Source organism: Cheilinus undulatus, linkage group 23, assembly GCF_018320785.1.
Source record: "Cheilinus undulatus linkage group 23, ASM1832078v1, whole genome shotgun sequence".
Classification (NCBI taxonomy): domain Eukaryota; kingdom Metazoa; phylum Chordata; class Actinopteri; order Labriformes; family Labridae; genus Cheilinus; species Cheilinus undulatus.
Window position 1 is genome coordinate 7,314,845 of NC_054887.1, and position 27,891 is coordinate 7,342,735.

At 39.3% G+C, this 27,891-nt stretch overlaps 1 protein-coding gene across 1 annotated transcript in view; it reads left to right on the forward strand.

Annotated features, from left to right (window-relative positions):
* Positions 1 to 27,891, forward strand: part of nrcama (neuronal cell adhesion molecule a) — a 108,373-nt gene that overhangs the window by 8,990 nt on the left and 71,492 nt on the right. The gene's annotated exons all lie outside the window — the stretch shown is intronic.

Sequence of the window (27,891 nt, forward strand, 5' to 3'; positions counted from 1 at the left end):
CTGGGAGAGGGGAGAGGCCCAGTTTTTTCAGTGTCGGCCTGCAGAGATGTGCACATAATGACTGTGCTGGACAGGCATGATTTCAGCAATCATGCTTGATGTCAGATTCTAGACAACTCTGGAGAAACATTCTGACAACAATATAAACACAAGGGCTGATCTAGACATTAAATATGGCTAGTTTTGACTTGTTTAGGACACTAATTGAGGGGATTGCATCAGGAAAGGAAGCAGGCGTAATGTGGGAAGAAAAGGAAGCAGAGATGAGCAGAGGAAGTGAAGGAGAAGAGGGAAAAGATAGGAGAAAAGGAGAGGAGGTGGATATGTGAAGAGAACTGGTAAGAAGAAAAGGGAAAGGAAGAGGTAAAGAGGGGACAGTAGGCTGGAAGGAAAGAGAAGAATTAGGCAAGAGGTTGAAGAAGAGAGAAGAAGAAAGGGAAGTAATGGAAATAGCAGAAGGGAAGAGAATGCAGCAACTAAAAGGCAATCAGAGGCAACGCCAGTATGATGATATAAGATACAGAAAAGAAGAGGAGAGTAAGAAAGAAGAGAGAGGAAGGGGGTCAAGGTGAAAGGAAAGGAGAGAAAAAGGAAAGTGAGAATGGATGAGCTGAGAAGAGAGAGCAGCAGAAAAAGACATAGATATAACATACCTAGACGCTGCATTGACTGGCTAGCCATACGTCAACGTCGCCGCCATATTTTCAGAAGCGGGCTCGCTATGTAAGGCAATAGAAGTCAACGAGGAATATGTGAGTTTTAGGAATAAAGGCAAAAATGATCAGAGTTAACTGGTTTTAATGAATCGTTTAATTCACTGTAAACCACAAAAGAAATCCACTCCAACAAACACTGAATAAGATTTTATCAGTGAAAAAGCAGCAATTATTATATTAAGAGATAAAAGTGACAGATTCTCTATGATTTAAAATGATAGCTCACTCATGACATACATATATATGTCATGAGTGACATATATATGTCATGAGTGACATATATATGTATGTGAATATGTATATATATAATATAAAATATCTTATGATACATAAACAGTAATATATGCTTCAATATTTATGTACTTATATGTACATAGTCATATATGTGTGTATATATCAATATATTTGTGCATTTATACTAGTATGTATTCATATGATCTGACATATCTTTCTATATATACATGAATATATATGTATTTTTTAAGGTAATATGTACATACATATATATAAGGATTTTTCAGGTACATATACATATGTATGTAGATATAAATATATATCTACATATAAATGTATATGTATATCTACATATATTTATGTCATTCTGTATTTATATTATAAAAAAATATCTCAAGATATATATAGATATATACAGTAATGTATACCTACATATATGTATGTGTCTACATATATGTAGGCTATGTATTTATATATGAATGTGTTTGTGTATATTTATGTGTGTATGTGTGTGTACAGTAATTGTACAAACATATATTCTTATTTATATGGAAAATGTTTATGTAAATATGTATGAATATGATCTATAGTTATACCTTGCAATATATATATACAGTTTATACATTTACTGTATATATACATATATGTATGCAAATATTTATGTATATGATCTAGAAGTATATCTTACGATAAATATAGATGTATATAAAGTTTAACATTTATATATACATATATATATATATATGTATATATATATATAAACAGTGCTTATATTTATTAGACCATGTGTCATATTAGTCTCAGAGACCATCCAGCATCATGAAGTGCTTTAATGCGGACTCTTTCATTTTCAGTGAGCTCTCCACGTTTTACCATTTTGAACAGGAATGAGGAATTTCAAACTGAATTCACCCAAATTTGAGCCGGCTCACTGGGCTTCTCTGAGAAGTCAGAAATGAATCAAGCATAACATTCAACCACTAAAATTCATTTTTCTGTTCAGGAATGCAAGTAAATAACTATAATTTGACATATTAATCAAAAAATATTAATGTGCTTTACTATTTTTCAGTTTTTTGTAAATCAGTAAATTTGAAATATATATATATATATATCATCAAAACATTTTAGGTGACTGTTAACTTCACTGAGCTATCTGAGTTTCTAAAGTGAAATGAGACTTTAAGAAGCAGTGTAATGTTTATATAGTAAAATGTAATTCTACATCATATAAAACACAAATTATAGCCAGAGAATTCTACTTTTTTGGAACTGAAATGTTTATTTCACTTTCTTCTGAAATCCAAAAAATACTAAGTTCAATTGAAGTTAACGTATGTATATTTTTTGTATCTCATTCGATACATTAGGTGTTTTTGGTAACTGATAATCCTCTTGAAGGCATTTTTATCATTTATCAGATTTTATTCAGAATTCTTTTTAGTAATTTACGATCATATTGATTAGATAGAGGTATCATAAAAGTATGTATCAAATATGGTACAACAGGCTTTAAGGGGTTAATATACATATGAATATGTGTAAATATATATAAAACTTTAATTGACCTTATTTAAATGACATAATGTACTGTAGGCTATAGTAACACATGAACTAACATTCAGGTGAACAGTAACAACAGACATTCTTAATCCATCTGATAATATTGATGTGATAGATTGTTGCTTTTACAAATCTGGGCCATTAAGTATGAAGATGATTCATCAGAATTTCTTTTATGTGAATTCGAGGGCTTTTTATTCAGTAAAACCTGAGTTTCCCCGTATACTCCTGTATTCTTATGAGGCCGCCTTGCCTCTGGCAATATGGTGGACACTTTGGCGTAGGAGGGGAAAAAGAGAGAGAAACAGGGATGAGAAGGAAAGGAATAAACTGAGAATGGAGGAGCTAAAGACGGGAAAGCACAAGGATGGTAGAAGAGGAGGAAAGAAAGATTATATTGTAAGTAGAGTAAAGACAGGTGAAAAGGAAGGAGGGAAAGAGGGGAGAGGAGTAGACAATAGAAAGACAAGAAAAGAGCAGAAAGAGGGGAAATATTAGAAAAGAGGAAGAGGGGGAAAAGGGTACAATGGCAAAAGGATAGTCATTCTTGAAAGGAGGAAGGAAAGGGAAAGAGAAGGAGGCAAAGACAAGGAAAGAAAAAGAGTGGTTAGGGGACGGCATCAAGGGGGAAGAACAGAAGAGAGGGGGAAAATGATGCAGCATGAAAGGAATAACAAAGGTGAAAATATAGGAGGGAAAGAGGAAAGATAAAGGATAAAGGATAGGAAAGTGGGGAAATGGGATAAAGATAAAGAAAAAAGCAGAGGAGAGGCAGGACAGGAGGAGGATAGAGCTGCAGTGAAGAGAAGAGTAGAAGAAGAACAGAGATGAGCTGCTGTGATCAACAGCTGTGCCAGGCTACATCTTAAGTAGAGCAGAAACAGGACCTTAATGATAGCAGACACAGCATGCTGTTTCTGTTCTGCTGTCACATACATGTACATTTATTCATGATACGCACACATATAGTGTATGATAGGCTTTAAAGGTCAAAAATCAGCGCTCTTTTTCACCTCTCCAGTCCTATCAGGCGTGTTAAAGTCGTCATCAGTAGGTCTGACTCGGCCTGTGGGCCGTGGATGAGTCGTGTGTGTGGATCAGGTGGGCGACAGATGGGCGAGTGGGTGAGAGCAGAGAAGATGCCAGACTGGTAGTAGCTTTCACTTGCTGAGCTTAAAAAAACATATCAGCAGATTCGTCTGTACGGCTGGTTTAATTTTACATACTGAGCAGTATGCAGGCGGAGATGATTTGTTTTCACAGCAGGTTTATTTTAGCTCTGTAATTGTTGGTGGGGGTGAATTTATGAAAAGGCAGAAATATCGTTTATTTTTAGAGTAGATGTAGATTTCTATGCAGATGATGTGCTCATTAAGCTTTGATTTAAAGGACGTAATGATACCTCACAATAGCTTTAAAATCAACTCAAATATGGGCAATTTAAATCAGTCTGACAAAAAACATACTGCAGTAATATCTGTAACCAGCAGGGGGTGCTATTTCCTCGTAATTTCACTTGTTCAGCAATGCTAGCTGAAGTCAGAGTGCATGAAAACTTAAAGAAAAAATTTACATTGTATTATTACTATAACTGTACAACCTTAAATTTAAACTTTTGCTTTTACTTGTAGAAAAATGAAAGATAAATGATATTGACATTTTTCTCATCAAGTTACAATTAAAGAATCACTTTTTCATACAGAAAGCCAAAAAATTGAAGAAGAAACTGAGACACTGTTAATAGAAAATTAATAAGAAAAGTGGCAAAATTCTGTTGATAGTGGCATTAAAGGGCTAAATGGGCATAAAGGTGCAAAAAAATGGAAAAAAGTGCCAAAAAGAAGTGGCAAAAATTGGCTCAAAGTGGAAACAAAAAGGTTAAACATGGGATTAAAACTGGCTCAAATGGGCAGAAGGCAGCAAAAATGGGATAAATTGCCAAAAAGAAGTGGCAAAACATGGGATAAAACATGGGATAAAATTGGTTAAAAGCGGCAAAGAAGAGGTAAAAATGGGGAAAAAAAGCCCTAACAAAATGAATTGAGAGTGACAAAAGAAGTGGCAAAAATATGTGTTAATGGCAATTAAGGGTTAAAAGTGGCATGAAAACTAGCACAAACAGGCAAAATGCAGCTTAAAAAGTTAAAGTTGCGAGAAAATATACATAGAAAAGGTGAAATTTTCAAAAATGGGAAAAAACGGCAAAGAAATGTGATGAAATGGATAATAGAAGTGGCAATCATGGGTTGAACGTTGCAAAACAGTGTTTAGGGCCAGGTAAAAATGCCAAAAAATGATTGTAAGAGGCATAAAAAAAGACAAAAACTGGGGAAACAGCTAAATTGTTTAAAAGTGGTAAAAGAAGTGCCAAACACGTGTTAAATGGCAAAACTGGTTACAAGTGGTTTTAAAAACTGGCACAAATGGCCAAAAGGCAAAAAAAATCAATTAAAGTGGCATAAAAATGTGATACCGGCATACATGGGCAAAATACAGAAAAAAAAAAAAAAAAAAAAAAAAAAATGGGATAAAACAGAAATAGAAACAGGTAGAAGCATCAAATCTAATTTGTTCAGGTTAAATATTTAGCATTTAGTAAATATGTAGAAATAAGTATGTTCAGAAATTAAAACAAACTCTTCAAATAAGTAAAAAGAAAAAAACAATGATTCAACTAAGTAGGATATGTAGATGTGAAGTTTTCAAACTAAAACTTGACCTAAAGGGAAAGCTGCTACTAAATAGTACATTTCCTGATGTGGGCTTTCACAATAAAAGCAATCTAGGAAAACAACAACTATGTCCAGGTCAAAAATGTGATAAAATCACCCAGTGAAGCTGGCGGTGTGATCATATGTGTCATTACATCCTGATAATAACAATAAAACTCCGTCAGCAGAGCTGGTTTTAATCAGGATTCGACTTGAAAAATGAGGTTTAGGCTGTTGTTGGGGGAAATATCTACTGTAGACTAATATCAGAGGCAGGGGGTCGTATACAGTACAGTATTAAAGAGAACAAAGCAGCTGTGTTCACGTCCCCATGGTGGGGGGGCTTAGCTCATTGTACAGTAAAGGCTTAAAAACAATATTACCCATCATCCTCTGCAATCTTTGTCACAGCTGTTAAATGATTAGTGGGGATTTGGGTCAGAAAAGCCATTAAAGCGCTGCTCTTATCACACCATACATCCAGTTGGTTCAAGCTGCTGTGATCACATGACTGGCTTGGACCAATCAGCTGTTTTAGTTATCTTGAATGGGGCGTAATTGAATCAGTCTTCGTTTTCATGGGTTAATGTCACAGCCACGCGATTAGTGTGATGGGGGTTTATCGTGGAGCCTTTACACATGGTGTGTAGGGGGTGTAATTATGTATTGCTTTATTGCATTGTCCCTAGACCTACACAGGACCCCAATACTTCCTGTGGACCGGATGCAATAATGCAATTATTATTTTTTCAAATCAATTTGAATCACTCATATATGCATTGCTCTTTGATCTTAAATCCCTAATAGATTGATGCTAAGAGGTTTTCTAGTGTCATTAAAGGGAACTCCTTAAGAGTAGTCCTTTAGTTGACCCTTCTCATTGGGCGTCTGCTAATCCTGGACTGATACAAGTGTGGGAAACGCCACTGCAGTTCATTGGAGCCAGCATTTGTCCTCGATCCTACTCGTCTGACCCCGGAGAGGCCTTTCTGAGGCCAGGACGCCCTCTCCAAGAGTCCTCTTGATGTGTTGAAAGAATATCTTTGTAGAGAAGATGAACTGTCCAGTGAGCAGATGAGGAAGATGGAAAACAGAAGCAGTCCCCAGCGTGGAAAGACTATCCATCAGTTTAAGATGTGTCTGCTAGCTGATAAACCGATTAAAGGCAGACAGATCCCCCTGCTGTTTATGGGCCTGGAGGAGACAGAGTCATATAATATCTCTTTTGTTAACATGCTTTGTTTATCCCAACTTTTAGTACTACTTAAACTCAATTAGCTTCATGTCTGCACTGAGAACTGCAGTATAATAGAAACCACAATCCGATTTTTAACAGTGATACCAGTGCTTACAACAAAGGTACCTCCCATTAAGAGTATATCAAATGACTGTTATCAATATTATTATGCCTTTTTAAAAGTAATGCAAAATCATCGTTAACATTTGGGTTGAAATGAAAGTCAAACTTTCTTTGTGTACCCAGCACCAGCATAGTTATTGAAAGATAGTCACAAAAAAATGACCATTTATATGTTATAAATATTTTAACTCAGGTTTTAAAGTATTTCAAATATTTCCTAAAGTTTTCAAAGACAGAGAAGTTATTATTTTTCATAACTAACTAGACGTGTCCTGTCATGGTGGCTAAGTGACACTGAAACCTCCTCTCACTCACACACCTGAGGAATACGTTCAATAAAACGACTCTTTACGTGGCGCATTAACTAAACAGAAAACTGACATTCTGTTTTCATTTAAAAATTTCTCATGATGAGGTGAAAATGCACTTACTGGAAGCGGTCCCAGGACAGTCTTATGTCACCTTCAGCTACCATGCACACTCCGGGACTGCCTCCAGTGCAAACATGGAAGTGCCCTTTTAAGTGCATTTCCCTCTCATTATGAGGAATTTATGAATGAAAACTAAACATGCAGTTCTGTTTAGTTAATGCACCTTATAGGGTGCTGTTTTAATTGAACAGAGATGGGCGGAGCTGCTGGTGGTCTGATCTCGTCATATTGTGCTGTTGTTTTGGTTGAGAGCCACCTTGTGGTGAAATTTTACACACTGTGCGTTTAAATAATGATGTTTACCCCTGTAAGATATTGTCAACCAATTTTACAGCATCTGCAGAGTTGTGATCTTCTGTTATGCAGTGATGACAACATCATCTTCTGCTCTTTTTGCTCTGCAACATCAAAATATACATTGGAAACCCGTTGTAAACTGCTGATATCAGTATGTCAGTGATAGGCCTGTATGAGCCTTTGAATATTGATGCCTTTCTTGGTCAACTGCACTGAAACTATTGTAATGATATTACTTTAAATTCCTTTTATATCAGTTTTGTTAAGGCCTGATTCAAAGTCTGAATTCTCAAGCACATCCGGCAGACAGTGGTAGGGTTGTCACAATACCAGAATTTTACACTGTGTTAATATATTAGTAGACATCAAATTATATTGATGAGTGCTGCAGGATTTCATAACAAATCATGCATGTGATTATACTGGACAGTTTTTTGATTTGCAAATGGCATAGCATAAAGAGCAGTTTATATGAGGCGGCATGAGAGCAATTAGTGTGCTTGGAGCAAATCAGATGGCTGTCAGTGTGAGATCAGCGGATCTCAATTTAACGCTATATGCTCGATATTTTACAGTACAGCTTTCAAAATAACTTAATATTTTCCCAAAGATAAAAGTGGTTCCTCTTAAAAAATAATGGTACTTCCACAAAGTGCAGTAGTGGCACTATTGCAAACTTAAAGGCCTTTCTTCAGGCAATTCTGCACTAATTAGAGGACATCAAATTATATTGATACCTGTAAATAAAGTTTAAAGTTCCAGCTAGTTTAGCAATCCTATACAGTGGCACTCCATAGAAATAAGTTGGTTATAGAAAAGGCTAAACTTTTTCAAAGCCTCATACAGTCAAAGAAAAGTCATGCATTTGGTTCTATATTTCAGGTTTAAAGGAAGTGTCTCACATTCACTGACTCAGTACTGCTCAGTCAGTGTCTCTGATAACTTCCTGTAAGAACCGCTTATATCATATAGTTGTGTTTAGTCTCACTCATCATCATCCGATGCTTTTGGACGGCCTCCCATAAAAGTCAATGGTGTTTCACAGCAGTGATAAAGCCCCACCCTGCCACTCTGTCCTCTGTCTCTTTCACCCCTGAATCTGCTGATCTGGCTGTTTTATTTATTTATTTTTTTTGGGCTGCTACATTCTCTGCATTGTCCCATTGGAGCCAGACTGCTTTAGTCACCTTGCCTTTTTGCACCGTGACGTAATGCATTCATGGCTGCTGGCTTTGCACTTTAGCTTATTACATCTGGTATGAGATATGACCCAAATACACCCTGGCTGGAGACGCACTTAAGAAAAATTAAGCTTATTATACAGTCTAGTATTTTCATAATTCTGCTCTGAAGTTAAAGTTATTCAAATCAGCTTAGCTGGTAATAAAGTTGCAGCGATCCTCTCCTTTAAACTCTGGCGGTGATCAAAAGGAGGGACAGATTGTTATCAGGAAATTCTCTATTAAATCAGCTTCTACCTCTGCCCTCCTGATGTCTGCTCTGCTGGGAATAGATAACCCCGATGTTCCCACTCAGATAGCTAACATACTGAGCCGAAATACTCACTCTGCAAGATTGAAATCAGACTCACTACCTAGTCGAGAGGACAGCATACATAGATGTGTCGAGATAATTGATTTGTTTTGTTATATTTCTAGTATGCTGCCTTTAAAATCAATCTTTAAGATGGGCTACCATATTTCATGTATTAACCATTAGCCAAAGACAATAAAAGTCATTATTCATCCTATAGTTGACTTGCTTTGCTACTGGAGTACAGAGCAGTAAGCTTTAAACACCATAGTGGCATTTAGTATCTTGTAAAGCTTAAATGGCTAGCAAATAGCAGTAAATGGCTTGTGACACAGCCAGCTAGGAGCCAGCTTGCCCACTAAATAGCCTGGTGAATGGCCCTCATCAGGTGTGCTTTATTAAACTCACTGCATGTGTTGGATCAGCATTGGTGCTAGCCCTCTGGCTAACATTTACCTCCTTTGGAAGCTGAAAAATATGCTAAATGCTATATGCTATGCTCTATTTTTTTAGATAAACTGTGTTGCCAAAAGTATTCACTCACCTACCTTGACTCTCATATTTCACATCCCATTCTTAATCCATAGGGTTTAATATGATGTTGGTCCGTCCTTTACAGCTATAACAGCTTCAACTCTTCTGGGAAAGCTTTCCACAAGGTGTAGGAGTGTGTTTATGGGAATTTTTGACCATTCCTCCAGAAGTGCATTTGTGAGGTCACACACTGATGTTGGACGAGAAGGCCTGGCTCTCAGTCTCTGCTCTGATTCATCCCAGAGGTGTTCTGTGGGGTTGAGGTCAGGACTCTGTGCAGGCCAGTCAAGTTCATCCTCACCAAACTCTCTCATCCATGTCTTTATGGACCTTGCTTTGTGCACTGGTGCACAGTCATGTTGGAACAGGAAGGGGCCATCCCCAAACTGTTCCCACAAAGTTGGGAGCATGGGATTGTCCAAAGTCTCTTGGTATGCTGAAACATTCAGAGTTCCTTTCACTGGAACTAAGGGGCCAAGCCCAGCTCCTGAAAAACAAGCCCACACCATAATCCCCCCTCCACCAAACTTTACACTTGGCACAATGAAGACAGACAAGTACTGTTCTCCTGGCAACTGCCAAACCCAGACTTGTCCATCAGATTGCCAGATGGAGAAGCGCCATTCGTCACTCCAGAGAACTTGTCTCCACTGCTCTAGAGTCCAGTGGCGGCGTGCTTTACACCACTGCACCGACGCTTTGCATTGCACTTGGTGATGTATGACTTGGATGTAGCTGCTCGGCCATGGAAACCCATTCCATGAAGCTCTCTACTCACTGTTCTTGAGCTGAAGATCTGAAGGCCACATGAAGTTTGGAGGTCTGTAGCAATTGACTCTGCAGAAAGTTGGTGACCTCTGTGCACTATACGCTCAGCATCTGTTGACCCTGCTCCATCCAATGTCTCCTTTCCAATATCTGATCTGTTATTAATGTTCTGTTGTGAATAAAATACAAGTACTTAAGATTTGCACATCATTGCAGTCTGTTTTATTTAGAGTTTACAAAGCGCTCCATTTTTTTTGGAATTCAGGTTGTAATATACCAACCCTTTGATTAACTGTCAAAATATATTAAAAACAGAATTTTTCCTCAGCTGATATCATTGTGATCACCTTCTGTAATTTAAATCGAATCAGTTATTAATGTGCGTTGCCTTTTGAAGGGAATTCAAGCTGCAGACATCCTGTTCAACAGCAATAAAAATAAATAAATTGTAAACTCTTCCCATCTAAGGTGGGAGTACTGCACATGGCTCTTCACTACGCCTCATCTTTACGCCCCAGTGTCTTTCCAGCATTTTCCCACCATATGCACATCGCTGGTATTGACCCTCACCCACTCGGCCTCTCCTCCTCTCTCTGCTCTGATCCATGACTCACAAAGCCTGTTTAACCTCCACCAGTGAAATGTAGCCAGCACTCACTTACCATCCACAAAACAGGCAGTCCACGACTTCCCTCTTAGACCCTAAAATAATATCCTCTGGTAATATATGCCAGCAGTAAATTAGAGCAAAGAAAGAGGAGGAAAAACTGGTGTGTGCAAATGTATCAGTGTGTCCTTTCTAGAGCAAAGGAAACCCTCCTGCTTCATTTAAGGTGCTCATCTGTTACAGCTATGCAATATATTATTACCTGCAAGAAATCCAAGCTACAAAAGGTCCATTAATAACTGGAAGAGCAGCTACCTTTCTAGAATAGGTATCACATAGTTTTCCCACGGTGGTGCATGCTCACAGAACGAGGTAACACTAAATATCAGGTGTCCAGGGAGCGACCTGTAACTGCTGGATCACATGACCTACTACTTGTTAGTCAGGATACAGTTTACACACAGGAGCACTGGACTTGTGCTGACTTTTATGGTAGCTTAGACTAATGTCAGCCGAATGCATTTAGTGGATCCTGATTGCTCTTTATGATTTCTTTACATCAGAATATCTGTGAGAATGTAGACAGCACATCTTAGTGCTAAGGTAGCTTAAATGATTTTCTACAGCTTGCACAATTAATCAGTGTGTTGGTCTAAAGGGTTTCTTTATTTCAGCTCAGTTTTTCACCTTAACAGCTGAGGCCTTGAAACATAAAGTAGCATGCCCACCAGGGGCGTAGCTAGGGATTTTGGGCCCCCAGAATAGAAGATTATACAGGACCCCCTTAACCGGCTGACCAAGCAACAAATGTGTACGTTTTACAAATATCTACTTTTTTATTGTATTTTTGAACCACAATTTCCCCATTTATGAGCAATATTTTTCTATGTTTCAACTGAATTTACTTCCATTATTTCACAGCGTTGGACTACACCATTTGGACATTTTTAAGGGAGGAACAGAGCCCCCCCTAGTAATTTATTTTACTCTATTTGATACAAATTTCAGTCTGTGGGCTAATTCATTCAATCGTGTCTGATTCAATAATGACACTAGTTACAAAGAAAAAAATAAATAAAAACGCTCTTTTCGTCGTAGGCTTCTCAAGGGCTGCTCCCTACTGTGGGCCCGGGTAATCAGTACCCTTTCCCCCCTGTGCTATGCCCATGATGCCCACTATGGCTTGTCAAGTTTTCAGCTGTTAGATGAACAAAGAGATAGCCATGAACTTTCTGAGATGTCAAATTTCTATTCAACCCTTCTGGTCTGAGGCAGTTTTTCCAATTTATCCTCAGAAAGTTGAAGAAAGTCTGTAGAACACCAACGTTTGATGAGGCAGGGAACTCTGAATGGTGAGTGATGCAGGCTGCAGATGCATGAATCGCTATCCTCTGATTCAGAAATGTCCTGAAGTAGAGTTGGAAATAGGGCTGGGCTATTAATTGCAAATTAGATTAAATCGCAACATGGCCTACTGCAATTTACAAATCGCATTGCAATATTACTTTAACTTAAAATTTGTCAAAATAGCAGTTTAAGACATTCATTTTTTGCAGCAGCAGAGATTTTATGCATATTATGAAATAATTTAAGTGTTTTTTTTTTCAATGGTTTACAAGAATCCACCTTTTTGTGTTTTATGTATGTTTTGTTTTAGTCAAAATGAGTGACATAGAAATGATAATCCCCTTCAATAATGGGTATCAAATTTGCAATATGAGCAGAAATAACTAGTTCATTCTGGCTAATAGTGATGAAGCTTGTTATTAGTTCATACCCCCAGCCTCACCTCCTCCACCCCAGCTGCCTCCTTTAGCTTAAAGCTTGTTGCACCCCCATATTCAGATTCATGCTACTGTGGATTAATTTCGTCTGAAATAATTTCTTTGTTTTCAATGCACGTTGTCATTTATGTATCTATTCATAGGGGGGTTTCTAGCCATGCACTCACTGAAAAGTCAAGGCATGCTGCTTGACTAACCCAGGGGGCATCTTTAGAGCAGAGCCTTCTCCACCAAGTTAAAATGTTGATCCATTTTTCAATAAAGTGGTTAAATGTATGATGAGTGTTCCTGACTGATTATAGGCTATGATATAGAATGATTTATTGCTTGAATTTGTTGCAAAATGCACAAGTTGATTCATATTAAATCACATTATTGGAGAAAAAATTGCAATTTGATTATTTTAGCAAATTGTTTAGCCCTAGTTGGAACTAAAATCTACTTATGACAGCAGTAGCTCTCTGGATTTGTCAGCATGGGCTCACAGTTTACCAGGGTTGTCAGGCCCGTTGAAAAAAACAGCCCAATATCTGGTCAGAACTGTCCAAAATGAGCTCAAGAGCCAATAAAAGCAGCCCCAAAAAACAGCCCACTGCCAAAATTTAAAATAAGTCAGCAAAACATCTGCCAAACCATACAAATTGCCTCCAAATTACAATAGTATATCTGTCATTGTCAAATGTAATGCATTGGTTACCAAATAACACCATAAACGACCAGTATACCAGCATTAAAGGCAGTCAGCCCTAAATGTCAATGCCTCATTTCTTTCCGACTTTAAGGCGGTGTCTTTGCTGCAGTTGCAAGGTAGCTTGTAGTTCTGGACGGCTTTGCTTCTTTCTTTTTTGCATTAGTACAGCAGGCAGGGTAGGTAAAGTGTTACCTCTAACATTGTGCACCAGTTAACTTGGAATCTCTCTTGCTCAGCAGTTTCCATTGAATTTCTCCCCTCTGACTTTCGGCCTGCTGAGTTTCCATCTGCACATGTTCTACCTCTGTGTACTCCAGGTCAAACTAACTCTTCAGATCAACATTAAGTGGTACATCATTGTCACTGGAGTCATAATTGCTCATTATTAATTCAGTTTGAGGTTGTTGTTTCTTTAGTAGGCAAGTATTCCACTCTATATCTGATTAGTATTCATATTAATAGTCATTTTAGACCAGTGATACTCAACATGTGGCTCTTTTGTGATTATTTTTGGCTCTTTTGTATCTTAATTTTAAATATTATTCCCCCAGAAAACCTTTAAAAGGGGAACCTTTTGGCCATTTTTACAATTTTTGCACTTTCCACCCATTTAAGCTATCTTTTGCCATTAAACACTCCTTTTTTCCTTTTTATTTGCCATTTTGCAACTTCTTTTTGCCACCTTTTCCCTATTTTTTCCACTTTAATCCCATTTTTGCCCTTTTTTTAACCATTTTTTTGCAACCTTTTGACCATTTAAAGGGATACTTCAACATTTTGGCAAATTTGCCCATTGCCATAATTCCTATAGTCTTAGTTATAGGTTCGTTACCTTTAGTTGTTGGTGCAAGCTATTTTTAGATTGGCGCTGCTGAGTTCGGACCTGCTGTGCCAACTCAATGTAAGCGGATGGTATTCTCATCAAACTTATCAAATACACAATCCAACAACTCAAACGCTCTCGTGGACAAGTTGTGACCTGCAAGTTTTTGTCACTTCTCACTCATTTTTGCTACCTTCTGACCACTTTTCCACTTTTCTCCCCATTTCCACCCCTTTTCACCCATTTTTGCTGCATTTTGACCATTTTTGCCACCTTTAACTTATCTTTATTGCTACTTCACGCCATTTTTGCCACTTTTCACCGCTTAGACTGTGGCTCTTGCAAGGTATTTTTTTAACAATTGGGCTCTTTGGTTGAGCAGGGTTGAGTAAGACTGTTTTAGACCATCTACTGATGATATTTTCAAAGTCTTGGAGCACCTGCGATATAAAAATGTTTTTAGTGAATAAGCATATAAACTTAGCACAAAAAGTCAGGGAGCTTGTGTTTGATGGATAATGTCTTTGTTGTTTGTCAATTCATCTTATAGTATGTGGGGTGGACCCACGAAAAAAACCATCCCAGAGCAGTGTGTGTGACCAGGCTGGTGACCAGAATGAGAAGGAGGTGCCAGGCTGTGTATGGTTCTTCCACATGCTACTGAGGCTCCTGTTTGTTAAATGAACAAATAGTTCAATAGCCAGCAAGACTTCTATCATCTAATCCACCAAACAAGAGTCAATGGCAGAATGAGCTGTTTGGCTTTGGCAGAGAAGATTTGACTCATTTTTTACATTTGCAGCCCACATTCTCAGCTCTGCTGCTCATCCCACAAATGCATGTTCCTTACAAATGTGGCACCATTTAAAAGAGAAGGAAACAGGCTTTACAATGGTCTAAGCTTTACTGCCAAGAAGCATTGTCACAACAAAGACATAATCTACTCTAATCTACTAATGTACTCATTTTATGTGCAAGGTTTATAAAAAAAAACTCAGTAGGCTCCTGTAGCTGGTACTTGACCCTGCTATGACTCTGTGACCCAAACAGCTCAGAGCATAACAATGCAAAGAGGTGGAAGAACACATAGCCTATTTACATTGTGAAAAATATCTAAACACAGAGACTTCCTGGAGAAAAATGTTGTGCAGCATACATCCATTATTTTTTGGCCCATTTTGACCTAAAATACCATATTAGGTGGAACTGCCGTACCCATCCGTAGCGCTGAACCCCTAACTTCCTTAAAAGGTAAATACAGACTGAAATCTCTTGTAGCATTATCACTATCACTCAGTCCCTTATACAACTCAGCTTCTAAAACACCAGAAAATCCCTTTATAAATGTTGCAGCAGTGACCAGTCTGCCCACAAACCCATTTCATGCTGGATTTTATGCTCCAGATGATTAATAAAGGCACAACTCTGAGCAGGAAAGGGTCTTAATATGGATCAGTGCAGAACTTTCTGTACTTTGTTGGGATTATTATTGGTTCTTCTTCGTTTCAAGTTAGATATTTTGGAGTTTTGGGAGCTTGAGTCAGAAAAAAGCACCAGAAAAAGCTACATTTGGTTTTAAGTATGAATTTCAGAGGGAATAAAAAGCTGGTCAAAGAGGTCAAATTTAGTTCCATGTGTGCTTTGTGTTTGTTTGGTGCCTTTTCTTTGGCACTGGTGCCATTTTTAGATCATTATTCCTTCATAATGGAGTTTACCTGCTTACTCCTGGGCTTTTTCTGCCTCATGACGTTATTTTGCAATACCTAGAAATGGATTAAATGGATTTCCATTGGCTGTGAAGCCAAATTCCTTGCATAATACTGTTTCTCGACAGAAAAATTGCCTCTGATGTTGAACCAGCCCCCCCCCAAAATGTCTTAAAATGGCAAAAATAAAACAACTTTTGGCTGTTTGGGCTGGGTCCCTGTAGCAAAGAGAGAGGAAGAGTGTTTGAATAATTGATATCCTCTTAAATATATATGCAAAAACATGTCTCTTATCTTTGCTTAGAAGCACAGCCACTGCTTTGGTGTATCAAAGCCTAGCCAAAAAAAATACTATACAGCCTGATGAATTATTGAGTGCGTGGTCCCGTCTTGTCACTTGCATTCAGGATCTTCTGTGTAGCAGGGTCGAATTAGGGGTGATTTAGGATGTACTGTGCTTGTTTTGTCATAGAAATAAGCCTGGATGACAGTTGGTTTTTTGTTTTTTTAAAAATCCTTTCACTTTCACTGGTTTTAACCAGTGGTAAAGTCCATAAACATTGGATTTTCTCAGCTTAAACCAACACCAAAGCAGTCCCATTTCCACACTGATTGATGCCCAGTGTCAGGTATCACAAATCCATAAGCCTCAGCACATGAGCTTGTATTGACACCCGCTTTATTGATCGCAGGATTAAGCTGGGAGACCCCAAGGGCATCCAAAAGAAGCCCCCCCCCCGTATTTTTAGCCAGCCGTGTGATCCTTCACAAGCTCATTAACACAGGCTGGATGGAGCTGAGCGGGTTAACTCAGTTTATCTTGTTTAGCCAAAATCCCAGCAGTCAAATGGGCATTTTGTCAAAGAGAATCTCCTCAAAGAAAAGGAGGATTCAGTTCCAATTATAGCTAAATTATTTGCAAGAGACACTGAGCTACTATTCAACTCAATACTGCCTTTTTCTGCCGAGTTTGACCCCTCCTTGAATGTATTTTTGGCAAACACAGAAGAACGAACCGAACCAGTAGAGACAGTAAGGAATCCGCCTCACAAAGAAACACTGAATATCTCTCAAATAAGGTATAACCTGTAGTTGACGAGCTCCTACAAAGGAGGACAAATTGGCCCAGATGGAGTTGAAGACTGTCCCCATGTCAACCCGGTGCTGCCTTGCTGCGGGGTACACTCATTAGCTCAGACAGCATCTGTTTTTAGAGTACCAAAGTGCTGAGTACAGCCTTTGTATAGAGCGTGCCACAGCCTCTCTTACACAGCCGGCTCTTTGCTGTCTGGGCGGCCACGAGCTCAGCACCGCCGGCCAGCAAGGCTGCAGAGCCCTGTGGGCGGCACTGAATAGCATAAGCCTGTGAGTGAGTGCAGCGGGAGATTGAGCGATAGCAAACTGCTAGGGTCGGCTACTCTGATAGGTCTGTTGCAGGGCCTAGCTTAACATGTGAGGGTTTCTTCACAGTATTATTGATCTTGGCTCAGGGCTTGGTGTTTGTTTTAAAAGATCTACTGCCAAATAAGAGCTGCAGCCATTCAGGATAAAGCCTAGACGGTATAAAACATGGATGGAGTCTCAATGACGTCATCCACTGGTTTTTGAAAGGGCGTCCTGAAGCTAAAAGATGGTGGACGCCATATAAAAAGATGCTATTTCAACCAAACTTTTGACCATTGGTGGACTCGGAGAACATAGGGGCATTCAATAGGGCTACGAATGCCCTAACCCAACCCTAACCCTTGTCAAAACAAGGTGGAGCCCCCCCAAGGAGCGACACGCAAAAAAGTGATACATTCCAATCAACTAAAATCAATTTAAATTATTTAGATTGTTTAAATCTAAGCAAAATAGCCCTAAAAATGTTCTCAGCCAAATTCATAAATGTTTAAGCATGATTTTTAGTATGCGTATAAAATTCTCACAACCTTGAAGCAGGCATAGCCTCACCCCCCCCCCCCCCCAATCAGAGCGAAGAGACAAAACGAGATAGCACAGCTCCAGTAACCTGAGCTTGACAGACAGTAGAGCTTGTTGGTGGATAAAACTCATGCTGAAGTCGGCTGGGGAAAAACTGCTTCTCTACCAAGAGACACTTTCGGTGTGGCTCTTTTCTCTTGTTTTAACAAAGGAATGTGGTCAGGTTCTGATAAAACCGCCAAACTACTGTACAGAACTTTAAGGCATGTTTGAGCCAAAAAACTGGGGCTGAATTAAGGTGAATAATGGCAAGTAAGTCTGCTTGCAGGCACCACTGAGCAGGAAGGAGGATTGACACAACCCTAGTCATGCTCTGATGTCCTTGCATATTTGGGGGGGGGTTGGAAAATACATACAGTGTCATTAAGCATTGTGGATAAAATGTCATTACATCCAAAGCGACGTACATATAAGACATACATGGGTGTTCAAAGGATTAAGGACCTTGCCCAAGGGTCCACACTGGATACGGATTGTGTCCAGACTGGAATTTGGACCCTCAGTATCCTGTTCCAATGCCAGCAATGTCAGCCACTGAGCTATCCAGCCAACCAGAAAATAATCAGTCAAAAAAAAAAAAAAAGAACAAAGTCCATACCTTCAGGGTGGAGCAAGGGGTGGATGTGGTGAGTAAGCACGGCCTACGGTAACGTCTTGGCAGGTAGTTGCCACAGGCCCTTGGTTGTGCTGTGGATACTCTGAGGGCTCAAACACCACCGTCGGTCTTCAACTGAATCACCAGGTGTGAAAAGGCCCAGACAAAAGAGATGCCATTGAGCTTGATCTTCACGTGACGTCAAAAGACCTTTATAAACTACTTAACAACTAATTTATCATGGTTTTAGTCAATATTTGCAAATCAAATTTTAGCAGCCTCAGAGCAGACAAAGCCTTGCACCCCTGCTAAGACCTTTGGCGACCCCCCAGGGGGTCCTGGACTCCAGGTTGGGAACTAATGCTTTACACCTTACATGCCTAAAACTTACACACATGACAGTACATCTGAGCTACACTGGCGGCAGCCATTGCTATCTGCTTCAAGTACAATTAAACCCGACTGGACAATGATGCTGATTGGTCAGGTCCATTCTCAGACCTGGCACAATCGTTTTAGATCTGATGAATGAAATCCACGCTCTGCAAGGTTACTGAGTGCATGCATTTTTTGATATTCTAATATTTTGAGGTAATCATCGAGATTGAAATTAAAAAAGCCTTGAATTATTTTAATTTCAGGAGAATATATGGTAGTTTCCCTTCATGAAATCAATTATGGGAAAAAAAATGAACATATTCATGATATTCTAGTTTTTTTCACCTCTTTATTCAACAGCTGTTTGCAAGATCTGTTCATTTAGCATTTCATCTTTGGCAAACGGTGTGCAAATGATATTTTAAACGGTGATAGAAGAAAACATACAGAAATGCTTGAGGCAGAAAAATCAAACACTTAAACTGAGTGACTGAAGAAGGGATTTTACGCTGTAGTTTGTAGACTCTTCATTTCAAGGAGGGTTTGTATGACATTGAAGAATTTTCCAAAGAGAATCAGCAAAGAAGACGAAGGTAATGCCCTCCAGAGATTAAGAAAGCAGGTGTTGATTAAAGCCATTTGAGGCCTGTCTCTGACTGACAGGTGTGAAAGGAAAAGGCACTCAAAATATTGATTTCTTTCTGCTCCAGAAGCCGTCTAAGGGTGTCAGAGAATTGAATAGATTTAGTGAGTCCTCCTTAGAGCCAAGATCGGTGTCGAATAATGAGGTTAGTGGGACGACCACACAGTCTTTGTCATCTGTGATATCTCAGATGTGTTACATTAACATTAAAGAGAGTCTTTTTTATCCAGACGGTATGTTTCTGTCTCCTCAGACTGGCGTGGCCCATCCTGTTGTCTGTTTTGTTCCCTGTTTTGACTGCAGGTTGATGTTGTGCCATTGTGAATTTGGTTAATGAAAATCAGAGCAAGGTGGGGAGGCAAATAAAGCAGGTTTGAGCATCTGTGTGCTCATGTGCATGTGCGTGTGAATCCATGTGGGGGAATTGTAATATATAGATGCATGTGTCCAGTTCACGCTACAGTGATTCTTCCACCGCAGCGAGGAAGCGACAACGTCAATGCTTTACTGAGGCGTGACAGCATCCAAATAAGCCCAGCCATGCTGCTTTGTCTCTCTACTAAGGTGTGGTCATGAATCATGGCTGTCACATCATTTAAAAAGGCCCTCAGGAACGTTTGCACATGTCTTCTGATGCTTTTTATGCCCTCTTTTGTTAGCTACTGTAGCAAAAGCCACGCGATGAGCTATTGAGTGTTTATTTGACCTGGAGTGCCGTATTCAAATCAAGCAAAGCAGCTAACATGAGAGCTCTGACTAGCGCTGCTCTGTTTTGTCTGCTTCTAGCCCCAAGTCTTTTTCAGAAGAATGTCAACTCCTACCAACTTGGTGTGTTTTTAGAGCTTTCATGTTGAATCTGCTGGAGCAGCTGAGTGGAGAGCAATTAGTCACTTTGTGTTATCAATGCTGGTGCGCAGAAACACAGATTATCACATCCCTCTCCAATCATGCACAAGCTACTTATTAGCATGTCTTTGTTCTCAATGGAGACGTACGATGCCAAAACTGTCCCATTTTTTTGTTGAATCCTTTTTGGAGGAAGTGAAGTTACTGCCTAGATTATGTGTGCTGTCAACATTTATAGTATTCATGAAAGTAGCATATTAATTACAAGACTTCATTCAGTGCATGCTGGATTCTGGGCTCTTTTTAAGTTCTAATTTAAGGCGATTAAAAGATTTATGGTGACTGTGGTTTTAATTAGATATGAAATCAATGCAAAATCCTGCACCAAGAAATGCTTTCAAATCCAGAGCCTATGAAAAGTATTCATCCCCACTGATGTTTCACCCTTTTACTGATTTTATAAATCAATCACGGTCAATATAATTCTGCTTTTTTAGACAAAAAAGCCTCTAATGTCAACGTGAAAACAGATTTCTACAAAGTGATGTCAATTTAACAAAAATACATAATGTCAAATAAGTGACTGCATTAATATTTACCCCCCTCAGGTCAGTATTTTGTAGGTCCACCTTTGGCTGCAATCACAGCACTGGGAAAGATCTGACAGGTTGCATGGGCTACCAGGTGTGAGTGGCCCTCTCCAAGTCCAACCACAAATTCTCCATTGAATTGAAATCTGGGCTTTACCTCGGCCACTCCAGAACATTCACCTTACAGACCGGCTGCCGAGAAGCTTCCCCACAGCATGATGGTGCCACTAGGGTTGACTTTGGGTTTGTTTTGTTACCGGTGCTAAATTGATACTTTTAAAATGGTACCGGTACCCAAATGGTGCCCAAATCACTGCTTTTAGGGGGAAAAAACAAAATGATAATAGTCAATGGCACAAAATGTACTTTTATAAAATCCCCTCTGAACAAATGTATGCACTTAATCAATAAAACCCAGCTCCAATAAATCATACTTTTTACTAACAACTCCACCCTCTACACTACATTTTTCAATGACTTATTTTTAAATGTTTAAAATGTGTTAGTCTTGCTACAGCTTGCAAATTTCACTTCACAATTTAACTATTTTCAAGTATTTTAAATAAGAAAGTTAAGTGTCTTAACCCTTCAAAGCCTGAATATACAAATTATAGCCAGAAAATTCTCATTTTTTGGAACTGAAATGTTTATTTCACTTTCTACTGAAATCCAAAAAATCCAAATTTTTCATAAAATTTAACATATTTATTTTGTATCTCATTTGATACATTAGGTGTTTTTGGTAACTGATAATCCACTTGAGGGTATTTTTATTCAGAATTTTTTTTAGTAATTTATTAATCATATTGATAAGATAGAGGTTCATAAAAGTATGTATCAGATATAACACAACAGGCTTTTAGGGGTTAATACATGATAATCTGTTATTTGTGTTCACACAAAATTTATTTCCCCCCCCTGCACAAATCAGGGCCTGGGCCCCCGAAACAAAAAGTCTAGATACACCCCTGCTCTGAAACCAATGAACACATATCCAATCAGTGAAAATTTTGGCAGCTATTTTTAATTTTAAGTCTTCGTCTTTAGATTAAATTTATTTCAGTTTTAGTCACATTTTAGTCATTTCTACCCTTTTTAGTTTTAGTCTAGTTTTAGTTGACAAAAACTCAAAAACATTTTAGTTTAGTTTTAGTCCAGAAAAAGTTCTCACATTTTAGTCTTTACTTTTAGTTCAAGCATTTATGTTCTTCCCAAAATCTGGTACCAAATCATGGTAGTGTGTCCTCTGCACTCTGGTGAACCTGGGGTCCCTGCTTTCTACAGCTGAGAGGCTGAATAGCTACAGCTGCACTGTATTTTCACAGATTTGCCCACAGTGGAGAAATATGACAGATTTTCAACTAAAACGACATTACATTTTAGTCTAGTTTTAGTCATCTTAACGAAAACTAAACTTAGTTTTTGTCAGTTTTAGTCATCACAGATCTGTTTTTGTTAGTCTTAGTCTAGTTTTTGTCATGGAAAAACATTGGACGAACATTTTTAGTCATAGTTTTAGTTGAAGAAATTAACACTGTATCAGATTAAGAATAAGAGACTTTGCTGTGTGTGTCTCTGTCTGCTTCCTATTCCCATTGACTTTGTAGTGTAATGGTAGTCATGAATACTGATTAACCAGTGACTGGACCTTACAGACACAGGTGTCTTTATACGATCACTACACTCAGGTGATCCCTATTTCACTAATTTTGAGACTTTTACCACCAGTTGGCTGGACTAGCTTACACTAATGACAGGAGGAACACGGCTGCTATTTTTACCTCATAATTACCCATAAAACATTTCCCGATCTAGTCAATGCAGCTGTGTTAAGATGAGTATCACATTTGTTGAAAACTATATAATAGAACTGATGTTTGTTTTGCATTTCTTTCTTTTTTTTACACTAATACTACTTCATGAGGCAAATCCCTCTAATAGAATCCCACATGAAAGAAATGTATCACGATCTTCTGACAGAGCCCTGCAGATTCTCACTTGAAAGTCCTCGTACATTGCGCCCAAGGCTTGTGTTCGATAGCAGTTTGGTATTCCATTCATGTTTAGAGGTCATGTGAAAAATAATGCTGATCTACAGATCGGTTTGGCTTCACCTTGGGCTTTCTCGTCTAAATCTTGAGCTGTAACTGACATTGCAGTATCATGTTTAAGGATTTATCACCAGGCCACAGCCTCATCCATATCTACATTAACTTACATACAGAACCCCCAGAGGAGGCATGAAGCCTTGGCTCTGTTTTCTAAAAATAGCCCTCTGTACTGTCATCTGCCGTCGCTCATCGGCACTTCTGATCTTCCTTCAGAGTGACTCTAGTTCTGTGATTGCTGCAGGATATACCGACGACGCAGCTGTTCCAGGCTTTGTTCATGTTGTAAGAGACTAAGGCAGCATGTGTCATCTTGTTTCAGGTTGATAAAGCTTCACTCTGCCACATCACAATAGGAGGTTTGCAGAAATCTCACTTGGTTACAGTATGAGTGTAATGTGTGCTAGCTTTTGTGGTGCTTTAGCTGCTCTTGTAGTTTCCTCATTACAGCTTTAAGATTTTTTTTTCTTCTAGAGGAGTCCTAAATTAATGAGATCACAGAGAAATCCCTCTCCGCTGGTGTGCTGCTAATATTAGGAGGCCTCAATTCTCTCCTTCTTCTTCTTTGTGTTAGTCGGAGTCAATATTAGACATCTCCCTGGCATCCTATAGGTCCATACCCTCCTCTGTTTGCCCTCCCTTGTCAACAGCCCCCCCTTTGTTCTTCACACTCTCATTTCCACGTTTCCATTTCATTTCCACTCTGCATCTGTCTCCATCTTTGTCTTTCCCTCATCTCCCTCTTTTGTGTGCGTCCTCGGGGTGCTGGCTGCAGGGGCAGTTTTCCCAACGTGTCTCTGACATGTCATGTCAACGATGGCCCAGCTTTGCCCGGGGTGTTACTCTGCTTGACTCTCTCCATAGAAACAGGAGCAGTCTCACATACTGATGGATCTGGTTTCTTTGGCAAAAATGGCACCATACGATCTCTATGAATGTACTCCAGAGGTATGTTCTGCCTGAATCAAAGTGTTAACATTAATTTGATAGAGCTAACCTGTGATTTAATCGAATGAGCTTCACTGTAATGTATCTTTAGCCTTCATTACGTGAAATGCAGATGAAATTAACAGGCACTTGTTGGTTGTTTAAAGCGCTGAAGTAGTCTATAACTTTTAATTAGCTTTCCTGATCCCTGATCCCTGATCCTTCTACAAGCCACTTTTTGCAACTGTCCTCCACCCCAGCTCCTCCTTTATGCTCAATCAATGTCATTCTGATGCCTTAAACCACCAGGCCACTAGGTCAGATTTCACACAAGCCCTCATCAGCTGACAGCCAGCGGTTTCGCTCTAAGCACGCTATTGGCTAATCCCACTCATGCTGCCATATTTAAACTGCTCTAGCTTGGCTGTGCTTTGCTTTTCCCTCTACAAGCTACTTTCTGCAACTGTCCTCCACCCCAGCTCCTCCTTCATTCTTAATCAATGTCATTCTGATGCCTGCACCTGAATAAAACAATTAACTGGTGTGGCCAAATACTTTTGTCCATATAGTACATGATGTTGTTGGCTAAAATGAGTGTGAAAATACTAAAAGATACTGATCTGTTTTGTCACATAAATTTAATGCTGGCATTTAGCTGATTCAGAGAGGATATTAATTATTGATTAGAGTGCAGGTGTCAAACTCAAGGCCTGGGGGCCAAATCCGGCCTGTGGAAGAATTATATCCGGCCCGTGAGATCATATCATATTTGTTTTCTAACTGGCCCACCAGTATGAGGTCTGCAGATTTCCTCCAGTATCATAATGTAAACTTCAACTTGATTATTTAAAATATCCTTGTTAAGCCATAAAAATCTGAAAAATAAAGAGTAAGAAAGATTTCATAAAAAAGTCAAGAATGTGGGGAAAGAAATTAATTTGTGATTTTGTTTCATATTTTCAATGTTGCATCTCAAGCTTATGACTCAGACTTATCATTTTGACTTTTCATTTCATGCTTTGACCTTTTCAACTCAGAATTTGGACTTTATATGTCACATTTTTGTCTTCTCGAACCCGGGGTCAAATGTGCGGGTGTGCCTTAAATCTTTGGCCGCTTGCACCTCAACTCTGATCTGTTTTGTGGTCAAATCTCACGCAGGCCTCATCAGCTGACAGCCAGCTGATTTGCTCTGAGCACGCTATTTGGCTAACAGCACACATGCTGCCATATTTAAGCCACTTTTTCAACCTTCCTCCACCCCAGCTCCTCCTTTATTCTTAACCAGTGTCATTCTGATGTCATTAATCCCCCTTCTGTTCTGGGTCTCAGGATTTCCTTGTAAGGACACTTGGGCTGTTCCTGCTTGATGCCTTCCATGTAGACTTATGGAGGCAAGGGGGATCCCAGAACAGCCACAGTGCCCTGCTTTGCCTCGAAGTTTCACCTCAAAAATCAAAACGGTTCCTCCTTGAGTTAGAGTGGACTTGGTTGCAAAGTTTGAAGAAAATCTCTTCAATATTCTTGAATAGAGCACAGATAGACAGCCTCAAATTATGCCTAAGACCTTCATAATAAAGGCTTTTGTCTTTATACTGTAAATCTCTTCAGCACAATTTAAGTTCTTGGAGGCAGCCACAGCCTTAAACGTAACTTTGTAGAGCTCTTAGCTGGTCTTACTGAGGCTTCAGAATCAAATTGAGACGGTTATATTACCATGTCAGAACTCTCCATGGTAGGTTAAGGATAGTGCTTCTATTCAAGTGTCCCTATAGGCCTGTGAGCTACTGTTATGTAAGATTAATATGTTTGATTTTATCTCCTGTATAGTAAACTCAAACACAAAGCTTCATTGTGTGGGGCTTCTGTACAATAAGAGCGATCATGTCAAACCAGTCTTTCTTATAACTAAGTGCCTCTGTGTATTCAATGAGGATTTTGAATCCCTGCAGTATAGCTTTCAAAAACCTGCATTAACATAGAAATCAAACTCACTGGCAGGCTTTTCCCTCGCTGTGTGATTTAATCGAGCTGGGCGTCATATGGCGAGGCATTTCTTCTACTTTGATGTCAGTGAAACTGCCCATCAAATCATTTTTTAACCCACAGTCTGTTTCTTCTGTTGCTCCAGACCTCCCACTCCTCGTGTCTCGTGTTTCCTCCCTTCTCTCTGCTTCACTCTCACTCACATACACCCCCCCCCCCCCCCCCCCTCTGTAAAATGAGTCTGATGATTGGATCCCTTCCCTAGAGAGATCTCATACCTGGACACTTTCACAATACCTCTCTTTTCAGCTGCAGAAGAATGCTACTTCCTACTGTTCTTTAATCTTGATTTATCCCCTGTCTCTTCACCTCTCTGTGTGCATGTGTGACATTCTTGAGGACTTCATTGTGTGGAGTCGAGTGGGAACAGTGGCGATGGGAGAATTGTCCCTTTAACCTCTGGAGGGAGGGGAGAAAAAAAACTTCCAGGAGGCTGTAAATCTCTGTGATTAAACCCAGCTCCCTCTGACTGTTGGCTCTGTGCAGGAATAGACTGTGTGTGTTGGCTGTCATCTGAAGGATGCACACCGTCTGTTGAGATGAAAAAAACCTTCAAATAGCCATGGTAACCGGCCACCCCGCTCAGTGTCGGTGTCCAGCACACAGCACATAGGAATGTATGGGTTTGAACTCTTCAGCTGAGACTTGAAGAGCTTTAAAGGTCATTCTGACACAGACGTGTGGGATTTTTCCATCAGCTATACCACAGCATGGAAAAATCATGCAACAGTGCCTGTAAAAGTATTTACCACCTTGGATGTTTACCCTTGTATTGGTTTTATAAATAAATCATGGTCAGTATAATTAAGCTTACTGGACAGAAAAAGTCCTGACACAGATTCTCTCTTGGATTGAGGTCTGGGCTTTGACTCGGCCACTCCAGAACATTCACCTCGTTCTCTTTAAACCATGTCTGCGTAGCTTTTACTGTACGCTTCAAGTCAAAGTCTAGCTGGAAAATAAATCATCTACCAAGCCGTAGTTCTCTTGCAGACTGAATAAGATTGTCCTCCAAGATTTTTCTGCATTTTACTGCATTCATTCATACTCTTACTTTACAAGCCTTCCAGGGCCGGCTGCTGAGAAGCATCCCCACAGCATGATGCTGCCACCTATGTGCTTCCTAGATGTTGTGTTTGTGGTGATGTGCAGTCTTTGGCATTTTGTCTGATGGCCAAAAAGCACCATTTTGGTCTCATTAGATCAAAGAACTTTGTTCCACTTGGCCATGGAGTCTCAAACATGCTTCTTGCCAAACTCTAGTGGAGAGTTAATGAGTTTTCTTCAATAGTGGCTTTTTTTCTTTGCCACTCTCCCATAAAGCTTTGACTGGTGAAGAACCTGGACAACAGTTGTTGTATGCAGAGTGTCTCCCATCTCATCTGCTGGAGCTTGTAACCAGAGTTAATTCTGACAGCTATCTTTAATTTTAGTCTAAGTTTTAGTCTTTAAATGAAATGCATTTTAATTTTAGTCACATTTTAGTCATTTCTACCTTTTTTTGTTTCAGTCTAGTTTTAGTCCACAAAAAGTCCTCACATTTTAGTCTTTGCTTTTAGTTCAAGCACTTATTTTCTTGCCTAAATTTGGTACCAAGTCATGGTAGTGTGTTCTCTGCACCCTGCTAAACCTGGGTCCCTGCTTTCAACTGAGAGGCTGAATAGCTACAGCTGCATTGTTTTTGACAGATTTACCCACAGTAGAGAAATATCACAGATTTGGAATGTCTGATAAAAATGACATTACATTTTAGTCTAGTTTCAGTCATCTTAACAAAAACTAAACTGACTTTTTGTCAGTTTCAGTCATCACAGATCTATTTTTGTTAGTCTAGTTTTTGTCATGGCAAAAAGGCTGATGACAAACATTTTTAGTCATAGTTTTAGTCGACAAAATTAACACTCCTTGAAACTCCTTCAGAGTAGTCATAGGTGTCTTGGTAGCCTCTCTTTAGTCTCCGTCTTTGCACAGTCACTCAGTTTGTGAGGACGGCCTGATCCAGGCAGATTTACATGTG